Source organism: Salvelinus alpinus, chromosome 2, assembly GCF_045679555.1.
Source record: "Salvelinus alpinus chromosome 2, SLU_Salpinus.1, whole genome shotgun sequence".
Lineage (NCBI taxonomy): Eukaryota > Metazoa > Chordata > Actinopteri > Salmoniformes > Salmonidae > Salvelinus > Salvelinus alpinus.
The window spans coordinates 40,933,867-40,952,619 of NC_092087.1; the positions used below are offsets into that span (position 1 = coordinate 40,933,867).

Genomic DNA, 18,753 nt, shown 5'->3' on the forward strand with positions numbered 1-18,753 from the left:
GTCCCACTTGGCTTGCCTTCTCTTTCTCCCTCCTCACCTCCCTCTCTTTCTTAAAATAAGCAAACTGGAATCCAACCGACTGAATTGGTCACAATTAAACAGTAGGATTCTGTATCAGCAGGGTGCAGGCTGGTTTGGGGACCTAATTGATACAGATATTACCACAAAAGCAAGAGATCTTTTTATAAAGCACATCTTCATAACAGGCAGCGTGAAGGACACCGAAAATGACCCTCTCTGGGGGTAGTCTACAAAATGTACAGTAGTGCGTTGTGTGTTCAAGAGTGTTTGGCAATCTAAGTTAGAAAAAATAAATAATTCTGGATGGTTGGTTCTGGGTAAGAACATCTGCTAAATGTATGATGAATAGCTAGACAGCAGACAACAGGGTAGTCCTATATACTTGTCATGACCGAGACACAGGCCTCTGTACCAGATAAACACTCAGAAGAACAGCTAATACTACACATGCTTGTCTTCTCTAACCTTATTACAAGATATGATAATACATTTGGAGAGCTTATATCTATATACACTACTGGTCAAAAGTTTTAGAACACCTACTCATTCAAGGGTTTTTCTTTTCTTTTTACTATTTTCTACATTGTAGAATAATAATGAAGACATCAAACCCATGAAATAACACATTTGGAATCATGTAGTAACCAAAAAAGTGTTAAACAAATCAAAATATATTTTATATTTGAGATTCTTCAAAGTAGCCACCCTTTGCCTTGATCACAGCTTTGCACACTCTTGGCATTCTCTCAAGCAGCTTCACCTGGAATGCTTTTCCAACAGTCTTGAAGGAGTTCCCACATATGCTGAGCACTTGTTGGCTGCTTTTTCTTCACTCTGCGGTCCGACTCATCCAAAACCATCTCAATTGTGGAGGCCAGGTCAGTTCTAAATAAATCAAACAGTGTCACCAGCAAAGCACCTCCACACCATAACACCTCCTTCTCCATGCATTACGGTGGGAAATACACATGCGGAGAGCATCCGTTCACCCACACCGCGTCTCCCAAAGACTCGGCGGTTGGAACCAAAAATACAAAAATTGGACTCCAGACCAAAGGACAAATTTCCATCGGTTTAATGTCCATTGCTCGTGTTTCTTGGCCCAAGCAAGTCTCTTCTTCTTATCGGTGTCCTTTAAGGCCTGATTCACACAGTCTCCTCTGAACGGTTGATGTGTCTATTACTTGAACTCTGTGAAGCATTTACAGTTGAAGTCGGAAGTTTACATACACCTCAGCCAAATATATTTCAACTCAGTTTTTCACAATTCCTGACATTTAATCCTAATAACAATTCCCTGTTTTAGGTCAGTTAGGATCACCACTTTATTTTAAGAATGTGAAATGTCAGAATAATAGTAGAGAGAATGATTTATTTAAGTTTTAATTTCATCACATTCCCAGTGGGTCAGAAGTTTACATACACTCAATTAGTATTTGGTAGAATTGCCTTTAAATTGTTTAACTTGGGTCAAAGGGAGTGTGCAATTGGCATGCTGACTGCAGGAATGTCCAGAGCTGTTGCCAGAGAATTGGATGTTCATTTCTCTACGATAAGCCGCCTCCAATGTCGTTTTAGAGATTTTGGCAGTACGTCCAACCAGCCTCACAACCGTGTAACCATGCCAGCCCTGGACCTCCACATCGGGCTTCTTCACCTGCGGTATCATCTGAGAGGGTGCTGAGGAGTATTTCTGTCGGTAATAAAGCCCATTTGTGGGGAAAAATGTAATTGATTTACTGGGCCTGCCTCCCCAGTGGCTCCCAAGTGGGTGGGCGTATGCCTTCCCAGGCTCACCTATGCCTGGGCCTTTGCCCAGTCATGTGAAATCCATAGATTATGGCCTAATGCATTTATTCAATTGACTGATTTCCTTTAAGAACTGTAACTCAGTAAGACCTTTGAAATTGTTGCATGTTGCGTTTTATATTTTTGTTCAGTATATATTTGTAACATCATTTATCCAGGAAGTCCCATGAGGTCAGAAGACTACTTTTACAAGGTGAGACTTGGCCAAGAGGGCAGCTAGAAATAGTTTTCACATGCAAACTTTGTTTCCAAACTATTTCCCACAAATAATATGGTTGTTGTGGTGTTTTTTTAAAACAGAATTATTAGGGAAAATCTTCTCCTTGCAAAGCACGTAAATGTTTAAATCAAACTATATTAATCTGACTATTGATGATAATCGTATTATTTTGTGCATTTAACCGTACTCATTAAAACGCCCTGTATGGTTCCTCTGTGCGATGCAGGGAGGGGGCTGACGTATAATTCAGACAGTAGATCTCTTTATCGTAATTGAGAAGGGAGCTGTAAACCCTCATTGATTTTGTCACCAGTGCCTGTGTCCTTGTTGGTCCCTGGAGTGGCTTCATTACACCAGGATATATATCTAATATTATTTGATTAGCTCTGACTCACTTTCTGTAGGCTACTTCGACATCTACCCTACTCTCGTTTCCTCTTAATCTCACTATCTCACTCTCTCTTCATTAACCACTTTGGGTGGGGACTCAGTGTTTCTCGTCTTGTTTATCAGATGACTTGGCTTGATTACCCCCCAGGGATGATGTGATACAGGGGAATCCCACCCCTCAACTGGGAGACAGAGAAAATCACCCCCCCACCCCACCCCAAGCAAAGACAAACTTTTCTGGGGTAAGAAGTAGTAGTGGGGGGGGATGCAGAAGAGAGCCAGCCATACTGTAGAATGAGGGAAGTGTGATGATTACATTTTTCACACAGTTTTATCACACAAACACACGCACATGTTTAGTGTGTGCTTGCACTATACAAACATGATGAAACAAAATTTGCTGACGGGTGTGTTTTTGTTGGTATGAAGCCGTTGTGAAAAGGGAAGTGAGCTTGTCGTTTTTGGCTTTGTGTTGTTAGGTCTTTTGTTTGTCTGAGTCGGTCCACATGAGGAACAGGTCTTATTATTGCAGTTCTTCCTACTGTAATGCACAAACCATAGGTGCTGATTGATTGCTGATCATGGAGCGTCAGAACTGTCATCCTATTACACTAAAAAGATCTCTATCCATAACAGTTGTGTGTTATTGTTACTGATGTTCATTCTCAAACTGATGATTCACCTGTTCTGGGGGACATTTGCTGATCTAAACTAGGTTTCCATCCAACTTTTTTTATGCAAGTAAATTGCGTGGGATGAAATGTCACGACCGGCCTGATGGAAACAGCACATTCGTCAGTAAACTTTCCAAATGTCGACAAACAATATACGCTAGACAAGGTGGGATCTTTTTGTATCTGTAAAATTCATTATGCGAGAAATGGCAGTGTAAACCCCTTTTTATACACAAATATTGATATAACGTATAGAAGTAAACTTGGAGTCACGCGATGATATGGTGTGTGTGTGTGTGATCCTCCCGCTACTTCACGGAAAAGCATGCAGTTTATTAGGCTACAGTTTAAATAAGTTATGATGAACTTCACATGGTTGTGAAAGTGCAAGGTGATGAGCTTGATGCTCCTTTCCAATAAATATTAATGGTTTTATTCTGGTGACATGATAATCGATGCTTGGCTGCCATTTGACAAATAAACATTTTCTAGCTCTCATACATAATAATCTCATCATGTAGTAAGTAGCCTAACCACACTATCTGCTAGCTGTTGCTATATAAAGCAACATTTGTTGTGACAAAATCATCAGTAGAGTTGAAAATGCAATAAAAACCCATTTAACTTGTACTTATTCAGTACATTGGAATTTAACCAGAAGTTATTTTATGTGCACTACATCATCATGCACAGCCTTTTTTATCTGCAACAAGTCAATTAGATGGAAACACATCTCTGGTGGGAAAATGCGCATTATGTTTTTATGCAGATTTTTGGATTTTCGCATGAAAATCTGTCACCAATTGGACGGAAACCTAGCTATAGGCAGAAATATTTTATTGACCATACCTACTTGTCGATGTAGCCTAGATTTACATGATGGATGGCTCGTACATGGTGAGCTCTAGGAATCCAGTAGATGGCAGCTGATTTAAAGCGTGTCTTGAGGCATGTGACTGAATGCTTCAGTAGTGACTCAGTGGGGGTGTGTCGGAACAAGTGTATGGGTAATGGAGCTTATTGAGCCAGCTACAGTGACTAGCGTCAGACCCAGAGCCACACCGTGAATGTGGCCCAAATGGCACACTATTCCATATAGTGTACTACTTTTGACCAAACCGCTATGGCCCATGCCAAAAGTAGTGTACTAGAAAGAGAATAGAGTGCTATTTGGGACGCACAATATACGTCTGAGCCACGTAGTTGAATTAGCCACTCAGGCTAGGAACCCTTTAGCTTGGCTAAATGTGTATTTTCCAATAAGAGGCTATTCACTGCCTCCCCTTGGGGCCTTGAAGAAAGCCAGCCATGTTGGGGTACCATGTTGATGACGCACGCCATTTGACTGAGTAGTGTAGGGGGTTTTCAAGTCTTGTTTTTAATGCAAGAGCTTTGTTGACCCTGCCAGACAGTTGGGTATTAAAACAGTCTCTGTGGTGTGTCTACCATTTGCCCCTTGAGTAGTGAGAGACGAACCACAATACACAGTCAACAGTGTGTAATGAAGAGGACCTTTTTGAGGACAACACTAGTCACACGCTAACCGTATAGGGGAGACAAAACAAGCATTTTTTTAACTCTTCAAGAACAGAGAACATCTACTGAGCTTCTTCTTTCAACTACAAAGCCTCAAAGTAAAACATTCCCCATCTGACCCCACTATCACCCCCCCCCCCCCCAGACACGAGTTCTCCCTTACCCCGAGAGGTGCTTTGGTCACAGGAGGAGGTTTCATACGGAATTCCATTCTCTTTTCCACCATAGGGAAGGAAATGGATAGAGGGTGATCTAAGAATGGTCAGGCTCTAAGGGCTCGAACACACCAATTGCGAACCGATTTTATACAGCGCACTGAACGATCGGAAGACAAATGGGAGATCCACATTCGGTGAGATCTGTACGACCCTTAAGACATCTTACTTTCTCTCCTTGTTCTTTCATCTCAACGTACACTACCATTCAAAAGTTTGGGGTCACTTAGAAATGTCCTTGTTTTTTTAAAGAAAAGCTTCTTTTTTTTTCTCCAATAAAATAACATCAAATTAATCAGAAATAGTGTAGACATTGTTAATGTTGTAAATGACTATTGTAGCTGGAAACGGAGGATTTTTAAAGGAATATCTACATAGGCGTACAGAGGCCCATTATCAGCAACCATCACTCCTGTGTTCCAATGGCACGTTGTGTTTGCTAATCCAAGTTTATCATTTTAAAAGGCTAATTGATCATTAGAAAAACATTTTCTAATTATGTTAGCACAGCTGAAAACTGTGGTGCTGATTAAAGAAGCAATAAAACTCGCCTTCTTTAGACTAGCTGAGTATCTGGAGCATCAGGATTTGTGGGTTCAATTACAGGCCCAAAATTGCCAGAAACAAAGACCTTTCTTCTGAAACTTGTCGGTCTATACTTGTTCAGAGAAATGAAGGCTATTCCCGGTGAAAAATTGCCAACAAACTGAAGATCTCATACAACGCTGTGCACTACTCCCTTCACAGAACAGCGCAAACTGGCTCTAACCAGAATAGAAAGAGTGGGAGGCCCCGGTGCACAACTGAGCAAGAGGGACAAGTACATTAGAGTGTCTAGTTTGAGAAACATATGCCTCAACATTAACACTGTCTACACTGTATTTCTGATCAATTTGATGTTATTTTAATGGAGAAAACACTTGCTTTTCTTTCAAACAAAGACATTTCTAAGTGACCCCAAACTTTTGAACGGTAGTGTACCTCATGGACTGTGAATCAATGCCAAGATTCCAACCGACTACGCTGTCTGACAACAGGACCAAAAGAGGGTCACAGTAGAATAAATTGTCTTTATAGGAAATGTAATCTTTATAGGAGAGCGTATGTAAGTGTGGTATGTCAGTTTAAGTGAAAGGTAGATTCCAAATATTGTGAGTACTATAGTATAGATGTCAATTCCCTATTTTACATAGTATGTCATTGTTCCTTGGGAGGAGGAAGGGCAGTCTTGTGGTGGGTGGATGGGTGGGTGTGACAGCAGCAGGGTGGGCCCAGGAGTCAGGACCACAGAGTACCAATGAATACCCAGCATTCCAGAGCTGTAATTAGGTTATAGTGTCAGTCGGAGACACACACACACACACACACACACACACACACACACACACACACACACACTTATTAGGGTAAAGATGGTGGCAGGTTGTAGCCACCTGTCTTGGTGTGACGACACATGTCTCTACATCAGTCTAATTCCATCTCTGCACCCTCCACGTATGGTGCATGGAAAAACACTCTGCTGCCGGCAGCTTTCATAAAACACATTCACCTTTCACCCCTTTAGTTATTCATCTATAAGGTCATTGATAGCATTAGATTCCGTGACCATATTTCATATTTTAATAGATCTCAAAAAGAAAAGAGTCTGGCGGTTACTCAATAGATGAAAGACGTAGTTTAATCTACAATCGTAGTGTAGGAAACCTCCACGCCCCTCCCCATCAGTTTTATAATTCCTCTTATTCCTGACAGATAAAAACGAAACATTTGACATTATCGATTCTCAGTTAGGAGTGCTCTACTTCCCCATTCATTTCATTGTGTGACTTTTTTGACTGCAGACTCGTTTTCAGGGGCTGGAAATCCTCTTAGCTGACAGCTCCCTGTCCCCCCTCCCGTACAGCTCAAATGTCTGTGGAGCTGAGCGGATGTACTGTACGCTCCCCTCCCCAGGCTTTGTCTATAGGCTAACACAGTTCCCTTTTGGAAACAATATCCCCTTTTTTTCTTTCTATGACATCCCCCTCCCTCCCTCGCTCATCCCTCGCTCCTCTGCTCCTTCTCAGCCAGCTAGCAACTACAGAGTTAATTCTGGGCACAAGGAGAGGAGGAGGTGGAGCGCACGTGGGCTCGTCCACAGCTGTTGTAGTGTAGTAGCCTGGGTTTGTCTGAGTGGAGGAGGGCTTAACTCTCTTTCACTCGCTCTACCCCTTCCTCTGTCTATTACAGTACATGCTCTTATGTGCTTTAGCTCTGGCTAGTGCTCTCTCTCTCTCTCTCTCTCTCTCTCTCTCTCACTCTCTCTCTGCTCGGCCTCTGGAACAATGACAGTCGCTACTGCAGACACACACAATATGCCAGCGTTGCTGCTGCTACCACTGCTACTGCTGCACTAGGATGGCCCTGACGTCTCAGCACTGAGCCTCAGATAGAGAGAGTTCTAGAGACGACACACATCCCTTCTTTACCTCCTCCTCTGCCTCTTCTCTTGGTGGGGAGAAAGGCTGTAACTGCAGCACGAGGCTGGCCCAGCTGACACTGGGACTAGGAGCAGTGACTGGCTGGCAGAGGCGCTCTGTGCTTGGGACATTTTCTCATTACCGTATGTTCATAGGGTTTATTCCATATTGATCCCAGACATTCCCCACACAGGAGCTCTGGAACGTCCAGGATGCTGTGACAGGGTGCTTTCCCTATGAGGTGATGATCAGGGAAGAGTGGAGATGAACTGGAAGAAAGGAGGGATGCTATTTTTTGCCAGAGATCTGTAAATGCGGAGCTCTGTCGACGTGGGCTGGTGTGCTTTGTTTATCGTGTGTGAGTATTTATTTTGTGTATTTTCAGAAGATGGTGGCCTACTTATTTTGTGCATAATGTGTACTTCTTTGTGCACATTTGTGTATGTGGACTGTATGCATGTGGATGTGTTTATTAGATCGTGTGTGTTGTAGCGAATCTTTGCATGCAGAATGTGTGTGTCAGTGTACACGTTTGCATGTGTACGCAATAGCATTTAGGTTAATGTTTTTACATGCTTTCTCTCTGTGTCTGTGTGTGTATGGTTGTTTTTTCTCTCTGTGTCTAATTTTGTCAGCGGGCTGCTAATCCCCTGGCTGGCAGGCTTTTGCCTGGGTTTTGTTGTGGCGGGCGGTGATCAGAAGCTCTCTACATGATGACGGGGGAGGGGGAGCAGGATGAAACAGCTGGGCTGCTGTGGAAAGGGGTGCGTGACCGGGAGTCACCAGTTGGCATGGATAAGCTACTAGCCCCAAATACTCAACTTGGCGTAGTCATAACCAGATGCCCGCAGGGGGAGTAACCCATATTTGGGGCATTGGGACGGGGGCACTGCAGGCTTCATTTGATGTTTCTGTTCTACTTAGTCAGCAGCATGATATTATAATGTGTATAAGATGTTTCAACAAAGCTTAAAGCTACTGTTTATAGAGTAGAATGGGCTTTGGCATTCTTATACTACACTACACACATTACAATTATTGCCAATTGCAGCTCTGACGTGACTGTTCTTAGAGGAATATGGGCAAAACAGCGAAAAGAGGCTCCTATACCAATATCACCCCCGCGCCATGACCCTATACCAATATCACCCCCGCGCCATGGCCCTATACCAATATCACCCCCGCGCCATGATCCTATACCAATACCACCCCCGTGCCATGACCCTATACCAATACCACCCCCGTGCCATGACCCTATACCAATACCACCCCCGTGCCATGACCCTATACCAATACCACCCCCGTGCCATGACCCTATACCAATACCACCCCCGTGCCATGACCCTATACCAATACCACCCCCGTGCCATGACCCTATACCAATATCACCCCTGCGCCATGACCCTATACCAATATCACCCCCACGCTATGACCCTATACCAATATCACCCCCACGCCATGACCCTATACCAATATCACCCCCACGCCATGACCATATACCAATATCACCCCGCGCCATGACCCTATACCAATATCACCCCGCGCCATGACCCTATACCAATATCACCCCCACGCCATGACCCTATACCAATATCACCCCCACGCCATGAGCCTATACCAATATCACCCCCACGCCATGACCCTATACCAATACCATCCCCGCGCCATGACCCTATACCAATATCACCCCCACGCCATGACCCTATACCAATATCACCCCGACGCCATGACCCTATACCAATATCACCCCCACGCCATGCCCCTATACCAATATCACCCCCGCGCCATGACCCTATACCAATATCACCCCCACGCCATGACCCTATACCAATATCACCCCGACGCCATGACCCTATACCAATATCACCCCGACGCCATGACCCTATACCAATATCACCCCCACGCCATGACCCTATACCAATATCACCCCCACGCCATGACCCTATACCAATATCACCCCGACGCCATGACCCTATACCAATATCACCCCCACGCCATGACCCTATACCAATATCACCCCCACGCCATGACCCTATACCAAGCTCTATCATGATCTTTCCGTATGTGTATTTCTCTTTGTTAAAATCACTGGATTGTTTGTTTAACCAGTGTTGTGTTGTGGGTGGGCCTTCATACTGCTAAACTGTAATAAGCCCTGGGGAATTGATACACTGGTGTGTTGACATAAGGCTTAGCAATGAGGGTGGTGTTTGAGTGCATGTGTGTTTGTGTGTGCCTCAACTCAACTTTGACTTCTCAATTCTCACTAGGTATTGAGTGCTAAATTGTTTTAATAGCTGGACTAGTTAGTGCTTGCTGTTCTTTTACAAAGAACAAAGGCCAAGTGTGTGTTCCAAATGGCACAATGGGCTCTGTTCAAAAGTAGTGCACTATAAAGTGAATACAAGGGTGCCAGTTGGAACATACACTATATTGATTTGTTGGTCTCCTCAAATGTGAGACCCAGTCCACAGTATTGTATCCCTTTTCAGGAGTCCTCTAAGCATGCGGTATTCATGCCAGATGGCTGGCCAGTGTTGTGTATGTATGCCATGCAGTTGGGGATGTTCAAAGAGCTAGACATCTCACCGTGACCGTGACTTTGATGACATGCCCATAACTTTGAGGACACGTCTGTAACTCATCTTGTCAGCAGAGTTTGATACAGCTAACTTTGTCATGTGCCTCAAAAAACAGCCAACCAACCTTCACAGAGACAGAAGGGCTCAAAAGAGCCTAAAAACCTTGAATGAGTTTTTCGTTTTTACAACACTCTCACAAAGCCTCTAAAATATCTCTTGGTGAAGTGAGGACACAGTGGGTCCTCCACTAAAGTACAGACAGATGCTGTTTCTGTTGATAAGCTAGTCTGAGGTATTTGAGGTTATGTCTCATTAATGACCAACGGGGTCTGGTTTTTATAGCTCCTCAGCTGCCCCGGCCTATGTTTTGTTCTGCTCCGCTACGCTCGGTTGGGTGAATTTGCTGACTACTACAATGTCACAGCACTGACTCAGTCAGACAGAGGCTGTAACTCTCAGGAGCTCAAACTCTGAGGAGTTTTTGAGGTAAAGTTGATCAAGATGGGGGAGCTTTAGACACTGGCCCTGTAATGTATTTCAATATGGTTGAAATAGGCCTATAGCCTACTGTTTATATTTGAATGCAGTCATCTTGGTTTTCATACATCACTTGTTTGCATCAATTGCAAAGACATTGGCAACTTTGTATTTGTAGTCAACTTTTTTATGAAGTTACCGGCGGTCACAGAGAGATGAATAAACCATGTGATTCTATGTTTAGCTGAGATCTGTGTATAAAGTGATGCGGGTGTCACGCCCTGACCTTAGTTCCTTTTTTATGTCTCTATTTTGGTTTGGTCAGGGCGTGAGTTGGGGTGGGCATTCTATGTTTTTGGTCTATGTTTTCTATTTCTATGTGTTTGGCCGGGTGTGGTTCTCAATCAGAGGCAGCTGTCTATCGTTGTTTCTGATTGAGAACCATACTTAGGTAGCCTTTTCCCACCTGTGTTTTGTGGGTAATTATTTTCTGGGTGTGTTTTGTGTGCACCTCGGTTGCGTCACGTTCTTTGCGATTTACCTGTTTGTTGTTTGATTGTTTCGGTTTCACTTTAATTAAAAGATGTGGAACTACATGCACGCTGCGCCTTGGTCGATTTATGACAAGGAGTTTGAGGATAGCGAGCGTGACAGAATTACCCACCACAAGAAGACCAAGCAGCGTGCGCCAACCTGGAGGACGAGTTGGACCGGGGAGGAGAGAATGGTAGAGGACAAGACTCGGTCACTGAAGCCCGAGTAGCAGCTCCCAATTTTTTTTGGGGGGGGCACACGGGGAGTGTGGCAGAGTCAGGTTGGAGACCTGAGCCAACTTACCGTGGTGAGCAGGGGACTGGTCAGGCCCCGTGCTATGGGGTGATGCTCACGGTGTCGAGGCGAAGCATTCATAGGCCGGTGTGCTCGGTGCCAGCGTCCCGCATTTACCGGGTGGAAGCTGGCATCCAGCCAGAACGGGTGGGGCCAGCTCTGCGCTCGAGACCGCCAGTGCGCCTCCACGGCCCAGTGTATCCGGTGCCACGGCCAAGGAAGAGGCCTCCTGGATGTCTCCCCAGCCTGGTGAGTCCTGTGCCTACTCCCAGAGCCAGGTATCATGTGTGTCTCCCCAGCCCGATGAGTCCTGTGCCTGCCTCCTGTCCGGAGCTGCCAGAGTCGCCCTCCTGTCCGGAGCTGCCAGAGTCGCCCTCCTGTCCGGAGCTGCCAGAGTCGCCCTCCTGTCCGGAGCTGCCAGAGTCGCCCTCCTGTCCGGAGCTGCCAGAGTCGCCCTCCTGTCCGGAGCTGCCAGAGTCGCCCTCCTGTCCGGAGCTGCCAGAGTCGCCCTCCTGTCCGGAGCTGCCAGAGTCGCCCTCCTGTCCGGAGCTGCCAGAGTCGCCCTCCTGTCCGGAGCTGCCAGAGTCGCCCTCCTGTCCGGAGCTGCCAGAGTCGCCCTCCTGTCCGGAGCTGCCAGAGTCGCCCTCCTGCCCGGGGCCCGCTGCGAGGGTCCCCACTCCAGATGCGCCACCTAAGTGGGCCAAGCCTAAGGTGGAGCGGGGTCCACGTCCCGCACCAGAGCCGCCACCGCGGATAGATGCCCACCCAGACCCTCCCCTATGGGTTTAGGTTTTGCGGCCAGAGTCCGCACCTTTGGGGGGGGTACTGTCACGCCCTGACCTTAGTTCCTTTTTTGTGTCTCTATTTTGGTTTGGTCAGGGCGTGAGTTGGGGTTGGCATTCTATGTTTTTGTTCTATGTTTTCTATTTCTATGTGTGTTGCCGGGTGTGGTTCTCAATCAGAGGCAGCTGTCTATCATTGTTTCTGATTGAGAACCATACTTAGGTAGCCTTTTCCCACCTGTGTTTTGTGGGTAATTATTTTCCGTGTGTGTTTTGTGTGCACCTCGATTGCGTCACGTTCTTTGCGATTTACCTGTTTGTTTTTTGATTGTTTCGGTTTCATTTTAATTAAAAGATGTGGAACTACATGCACGCTGCGCCTTGGTCGATTTATGACAGGGAGTTTGAGGATAGCGAGCGTGACAGCGGGAGGGCAAAAAAACAGAGAAACATGGATGTGGGGGTTGTCTGTCCTTGTGCCCATCAGAGTTGGCAAAGATGAAAGAGAGGGGGTTGATGAGTGATGTCTGAGGGTTCTTTGATAAGATTGTAATTCTTTGTTAATGTTGGCCTCTGTTTTTAGTTTAAAGATGGGAAGGATTTAGTGTTTTCCAAACTTTGCAGTTCACCCTGTGACTTACAGCAAACAGACACAGCTCTTTTATTGCACTAGTAATGGATAGGGTTTTCTTAAAACGCTTGGATAACTTTTTTCCCTGTAGCTGTACAGTTCGGACTCTAGTTCTTCTATGCCCTTTCCAGGAGTTTCTCCCGCTGTCATGACCAATTCATTTCAGCAGATGGTGGCTTGTTTTGGAGAACGTGCAGAATTCTTATCCTGCCATGTTCAAAGGGCCCTTGGATCAAATATGTTATTGTTTGACTGATTGATTGTTTAATCTGCTCTATTCTTAACCCCTATAAGCACCTGATTTTAATCTGTAAACCACAGCTCCGATCACTCCCCCTCCCACCCACCCGAAACACGCTTAATTAATGTTTGCATATATTTGAGTTGTTTTGATGTGCTAATTATAGTGGAATGGGACATCATGCATGGGAGTGTGGATTAATATTCTAGTTTCTGTGATCGTACCCTAACCCAGTCTTTTAGGGAAAGGAGAGCTCCCAAGGCGGGTTGGGGTGGGGGGGGGGGTTGGAAGGAGGGGGTAGGGGCTCTTGGCAGGAGCTTAGAAATGCCCCCGAGGGTAGAATTCTTTTTGATTTGCGTTCAGACGGGGTAGTCAAATCCACCTCCCCACCCCCACAATTTACAACTCTGTCTGCATCTCTATATTGGTATATCTCTTTCTTCTTACTCCCCTTTTCTTTTCTCCTGCTATACCACTTTCTCTCCTCCAATTCTGTCATGACACCTTTTTCTCCCCGTCGTCATTTCTGTGTATATTCGGTGCATTCGGAAAGTATTCAGACCCCTTTTTCCACATTTTGTTACGTTACAGCCGTATTCTAAAATCGTCATCAATCTACACACAATACCCCATAATGACAAAGCGAAAACAGGTTTAGACATTCAGACCCCTTGCTATGAGACTCGAAATTGAGCTCAGGTGCATCCTGTTTCCATTGATCATCCTTCAGATGTTTCTACAACTTGATTGGAGTCCACCTGTGGTAAATTCAATTGATTGGACATGATTTGGAAAAGCACACGCCTGTCCATAGCGCCAAGACAAGATTGTGTTAAGGCACAGATGTGGGGAAGGGTACCAAAAAATGTCTGCAGCATTGATGTTCCCCAAGAACACAGTGGCCTCCATCATTCTTGGAAGAAGTTTGGAACCACCAAGATTCTTCCTAGAGCTGGCTGCCCGGCCAAACTGAGCAATTGGAGGAGAAGGGCCTTGGTCAGGGAAGTGACCAAGAACCCGATTGTAGTTTGCCAAAAGGCACCTAAAGACTCTAGGACCATGAGAAACAAGATTCTCTGGTCTGATGAAACCAAGATTGAATTCTTTGTCCTCAGTGCCAAACGTCACATCTTGAGGAAACCTGGCAGCATCATGCCGTAGGGATGTTTTTCAGCAGCAGCAGGGACTGGGAGACTAGTCAGGATCAAGGGAAAGATGAACTGAGCAAAGTACAGAGAGATCCTTGATGAAAACCTGCTCCATAGTGCTCAGGACCTCAGACTGGGGACGAAGGTTCACCTTCCAACAGGACAATGACCCTAAGCACACAGCCAAGACAACACAGGAGTGGCTTTGGGACAAGTCTCTGAATGTCCTTGAGTGGCCCAGCCAGAGCCCAGACTTGAACCCAATCAAACATCTCTGGAGAGACCTGAAAATAGCTGTGCAGCGACACTCCCCGTCCAACCTGACAGAGCTTGAGAGGATCTGCAGAGAAGAATGGGAGAAACTCCCTAAATACAGGTGAGCCAAGTTTGTAGCAATTTTTTTCAACCTGTTTTAAGGGTATTGTGTGTAGAATGATGAGGGGAAACAATTATTTCATACATTTTAAAATTAGGCTGTAATTTAACAATGTGGAAAAAGTCAAGGCGTCTGAATTTTTTTTGAATGCACTGTATAATGAACAAAATATAAACGCAACGTAAAATGTTGGTCCCCTGTTTTATGAGCTGAAATAAAAGATCCCAGAAAATGTTAATATGCACATTAAAAAGCGTATTTTGTTCACAAATTTGTTTACATCCCTGTTACAACCGCAGACCACATGTAACCACGTCAGCCCAGGACTTCCACATCGGGCTTCTTCACCTACGGGATCGTCTGAAGGGGTGCTGGGTGCTGAGGAGTATTTCTGTCTCTAATAAAGTACTTTTGTGGGGAAAACTCATTCTGATTGGCTGGGCCTTACTCACAAGTGGGTGGGCCTCTGCCTTCCCAAGTCCACCCATGGCTGCGCCCCTGCCCAGTCATGTGAAATCCATAGATTAGGGCCGAATTTATTTAAATGTATTGATTTCCTTATGAACTGTAACTCAGCAAAACCATTGACATTGTTGCATGTTGCGTTTTTATATTTTTGTTCAGTATATCTTTCTTTATGCCTCTTTCTTTTTGTGTGTTGACTCCACATACCCACTCTCCGAAAAACCAACCTGCGAACCCACTGAGCCTCCATCTCTGATGCCCACTCCTGGCAGACAATAGTGGAATTACCCTCCCTGATACTCACGCTGAAATAATGTCCTGCTGCCTGCCTACCCCCCTTCCTCAGCCTCCAGGTGCACAGTGACACAGAGTGGTTTTAGTCTCTCTAGCCCCAACGCTGCGGAGGCTGCTGGTGAAGTCAGGCCTCATAGGTCTGGTCCTCATTCTGATGCATTGTCTGCTGACTCCTCAGGGCATTTTATCATTGGAATGATTCACGGGATCCCAGTATTGGGTTCAGCCCATATATTGTCTTGTTCACCATCGAAACCTGGCACATGAGGCTATAGCTTAACCCTAGCAATTAGTGTCTGTAGTCATAAGACGGGTCCCCATTCACTGTAGAGTTTACCTTGTAGATCAGAGATTAGATAGGTTATACGTACGGCCCACTGTAGAGAGAGCACTGTTATTAGGTTATCTACTGAAAGATGTAGCCTAACATTCTGCTGCATAGATAGATCAGTATTATTCAATTATGATATAAGCATCTTTGCGGTGTCTATTTTTTGTGTGTGGTGGATTATCTTTGTTAGGTTTGAAGGGAGACAGGGCTGATAAAACAACACCATGTCCACCACAATCTTTTTTTTAACCTTCTCTTTCCCTCTGCCCTGAACAGAAGGCATTCCCCTAACATGGGTGGTGGGGGGGTTAACAGTAATGTCTGGGAGGCAGCAGCTGATGTCAAGACTGAGACAGGTTTTAAGGGGCTCTTCTGAAGCACCTGTTTGGTGGTGTGAAAACACATCCCACCTGGCAGCGCCAGCCCTGCCTGTCTGTGCTTTCTAGAGAGGGGAACCCTGGGAGGATAGGGCAGATGCTCTCAAATGCTTATTTAATTGTAAACATTGGCACCTGAAGGGGTCCAAGGGAGTCCAGGGAAGGATGAGATGGGGAACTGCCTGTCAGAAGTGACATGGGACGGACGGTGAGAGGAACAGGGTGTGGAGAGAGGGAGAGGAAGAAAATGCCTGCCAAGAATCTTTCACTGCAGAGTTTGTTGTTTTTTTTGTCTTCCTTCGTTTCTCACTTTTCACTCTGATCTATCAGCTTTCACTCTAGTGATGAATCAGCTTTTCGCTCTCAATAGGTAATATAAGCTTCCATATTTGGCTGTTTTATGTCAACAAATTCCTCTCAAAGGCTGTGCATTCCATCAGGCCGACGCCTAAACATCAGATCCGCTCCCAATCAGATCTCAAACCACAACCATCTCTAAACTTACCACCCCCACATAACCATTAGTAGACTAACCACTTGGAATTCAGCTCTGCAGGTATATCGCAAACCCTGAGCTTTGAGTTAGGTGCAGGGTTTGAGCTAATGAGAAACAATGCATTGTAGTGTCCTGGTTTACCATCTGAGGTACTATCAGTTCATGACCGTATCTGTTAACTCATATGAACTCATTACAAATCCCATAGTGGGGAATGGACTTGAGCTTTATTGCTATAAGGTTTTTATTTGAAAAGGTGGACAAAATGGTTGAAGATGTAGCACTTTATATCTGGTGATTTGGAAATGCCAGACAGGGCTAGCATAACGGGAGGGTCAGTTAAGTGAACCTAATGTCACATAGTGTCTTGTCTTTGTAGTTTGGATGCAGTTGTTTATCTGTAGGGTTGGATAGAGAATGTTTTTGCAGGTTTATTTGGATAGGGTCCTGTAAATGTCAATGAAGTGGACTGGCTGTTTTTGGTTTGTCTTGTGTCACATCTAAGTGCCACATGCTATGGCAAATGCTTAAAGAGGATGGCTGCGAAAGTAGTGAAAGAATGTTTAGCATTATATTTGGGGGGATTACAATGTTGTTTTTTGGTGTGTTTTTTTTCACGGAAGATGTATGTTAAACTAAATAGTTAACTCGGGGGAGACCGTGAGACTAAAGTTTTGTCCTTTTTTATGTGTTTCTCAGGTAAATTGTGGAGCGGGCCTGAAGGGCATCATAACTAAACTTTGTCCTTTCTGCACATTGTAGAGCCAGCCTGACAGGTGGGTACCCCCTCCTACACACACACACACACACACACACACACACACACACACACACACATTCATCACCATGAGTCTATTTGTCTATTCTACTCAGTCTATTTCACCTGAGTCTATTTTAGTAATTTTTTAACCACTATTTGAATTCTTAGCTGAATCAAAACCCAACCCCTAAGCTCTATCACGTCAACAGACAGACGTCATCACGAAATAGAAGGGAAAAGAGCACTGATCTGAAGACCGATAGGAAAAGGTGAAGGAACACTCAAAATGTCAATGTTCCCTTTTACCTTTCATGTGACTTTGTGAAAATTAGCCCCTACCTACGCAAGTCTGATTATACAACTGCCCTGTTTATTTTGGATTCTCAGAAAGAGGGATACATGGGAGAGGAGAGGCTGCAGCGGCGGCAGTGTATTGATCCAAGCCGGCATGTGGCACCCATCACATGTCCCTGAGAGTGCTCTCTGTCTGGCCTACTCTTTGGCCTCTCTGTGTGCGTCCCAAATGGCACCCTACTCCCTATATTAGGGGTTGGCAAACTACGGTCCACGGGTTTGACCACAGCAAAACCCGTATTTGAAGGGGGGGATTATTATTTTGGGTTAAAAAACACTCCAGGGCACACTTGAAAATCTAAAAGTAGTTACAAAATTTGCAGAAATTAAAATGGATCTCATATATTTTCAAAAGCCCTTTTTCTGGCCAGCAAATTGTTTTTGACAAAAAAAATCTGTGCGGCCCTCCATAGAATTTTGAAATCCCGATGTGGCCCTCGAGACAAAATTATGGCCCACCCCTGCCCTATATAGTGCAGCATCAGACTCTGGCACACAGCCTCATGTTCACTTTGATCCCTCCTTAAATGTATCCCCTGGTCAAAGACAGTTACCTCAGCTCTGATCAGCTGCATTGGACCATAGACTGACAATTACTGCAGACTGTCGCAACACTGGCAGTTATGCAAAGGATTAACTTTTTCCCTTAACTGACCAAAATAGTCTCTCTGAAGTGTGCTTCTAAGCGGTACCTCATGTATTCTTCACCTGAGAGAGTTTCTCTTTACTTCTCTGTCACCCCATACTTGTTTTATGTCTCCTGTGTCCTCCATCATTATTAATCTTTGTATTCCTTTTTATAACATATTATATATGTAAATCAGCCATTTAAAACTCTGTGGAATCCCATACAGGCGAGAAGACTGCAGTTTGCCCCACGTAGTCCACGCTTCAGATACCTCTGGCCGTCTTGAAAGGGGTCAATAGGTTGTTTTGGATGGGCAGAGAAAGGGGTTAGAATAGAGGCGACTGTGCTTTAATTTACTGGCCCTGTCTACCGCCCATCCTCTGGATACAATAGACTGGTTGGTTGATTTATGGCCTGAGGTGGCAGCCCTTCCCAAAAAAGCACAAAACTGGGGAGCTGGGGAGAAGAGTGAAGACACAACTGTTCTATTTTTAAACCTCAAAGTAGGGCCTAAATGTAGTGGTATTATGTATTTCAGACTAAAACTCAAATGTTCTTTCTACTGAATAACTCTATTATTTTCCTAATAAATCACGAGACCTCACCTTCACATGATCGTGATTGATGGTTTGATAAAGGACTCTGAAACCTTGGATGGA

The 18,753-nt window shown here is 44.9% G+C and overlaps 1 protein-coding gene across 2 annotated transcripts in view; it reads left to right on the top strand.

Annotated features, from left to right (window-relative positions):
- LOC139561316 (nck-associated protein 5-like) overlaps window positions 1–18,753 on the top strand; it is a 120,726-nt gene that overhangs the window by 55,115 nt on the left and 46,858 nt on the right. Inside the window, exons 1-2 of one of the 2 annotated variants that reach the window (XM_071378341.1) lie at window positions 7,161–7,682; window positions 17,052–17,128. The gene's annotated coding sequence lies outside the window, so the exon portion shown is untranslated. Of the gene's footprint in view, window positions 1–7,160; window positions 7,683–17,051; window positions 17,129–18,753 lie in introns of those variants that run through there. The other variant, XM_071378333.1, reaches the window with a different exon arrangement.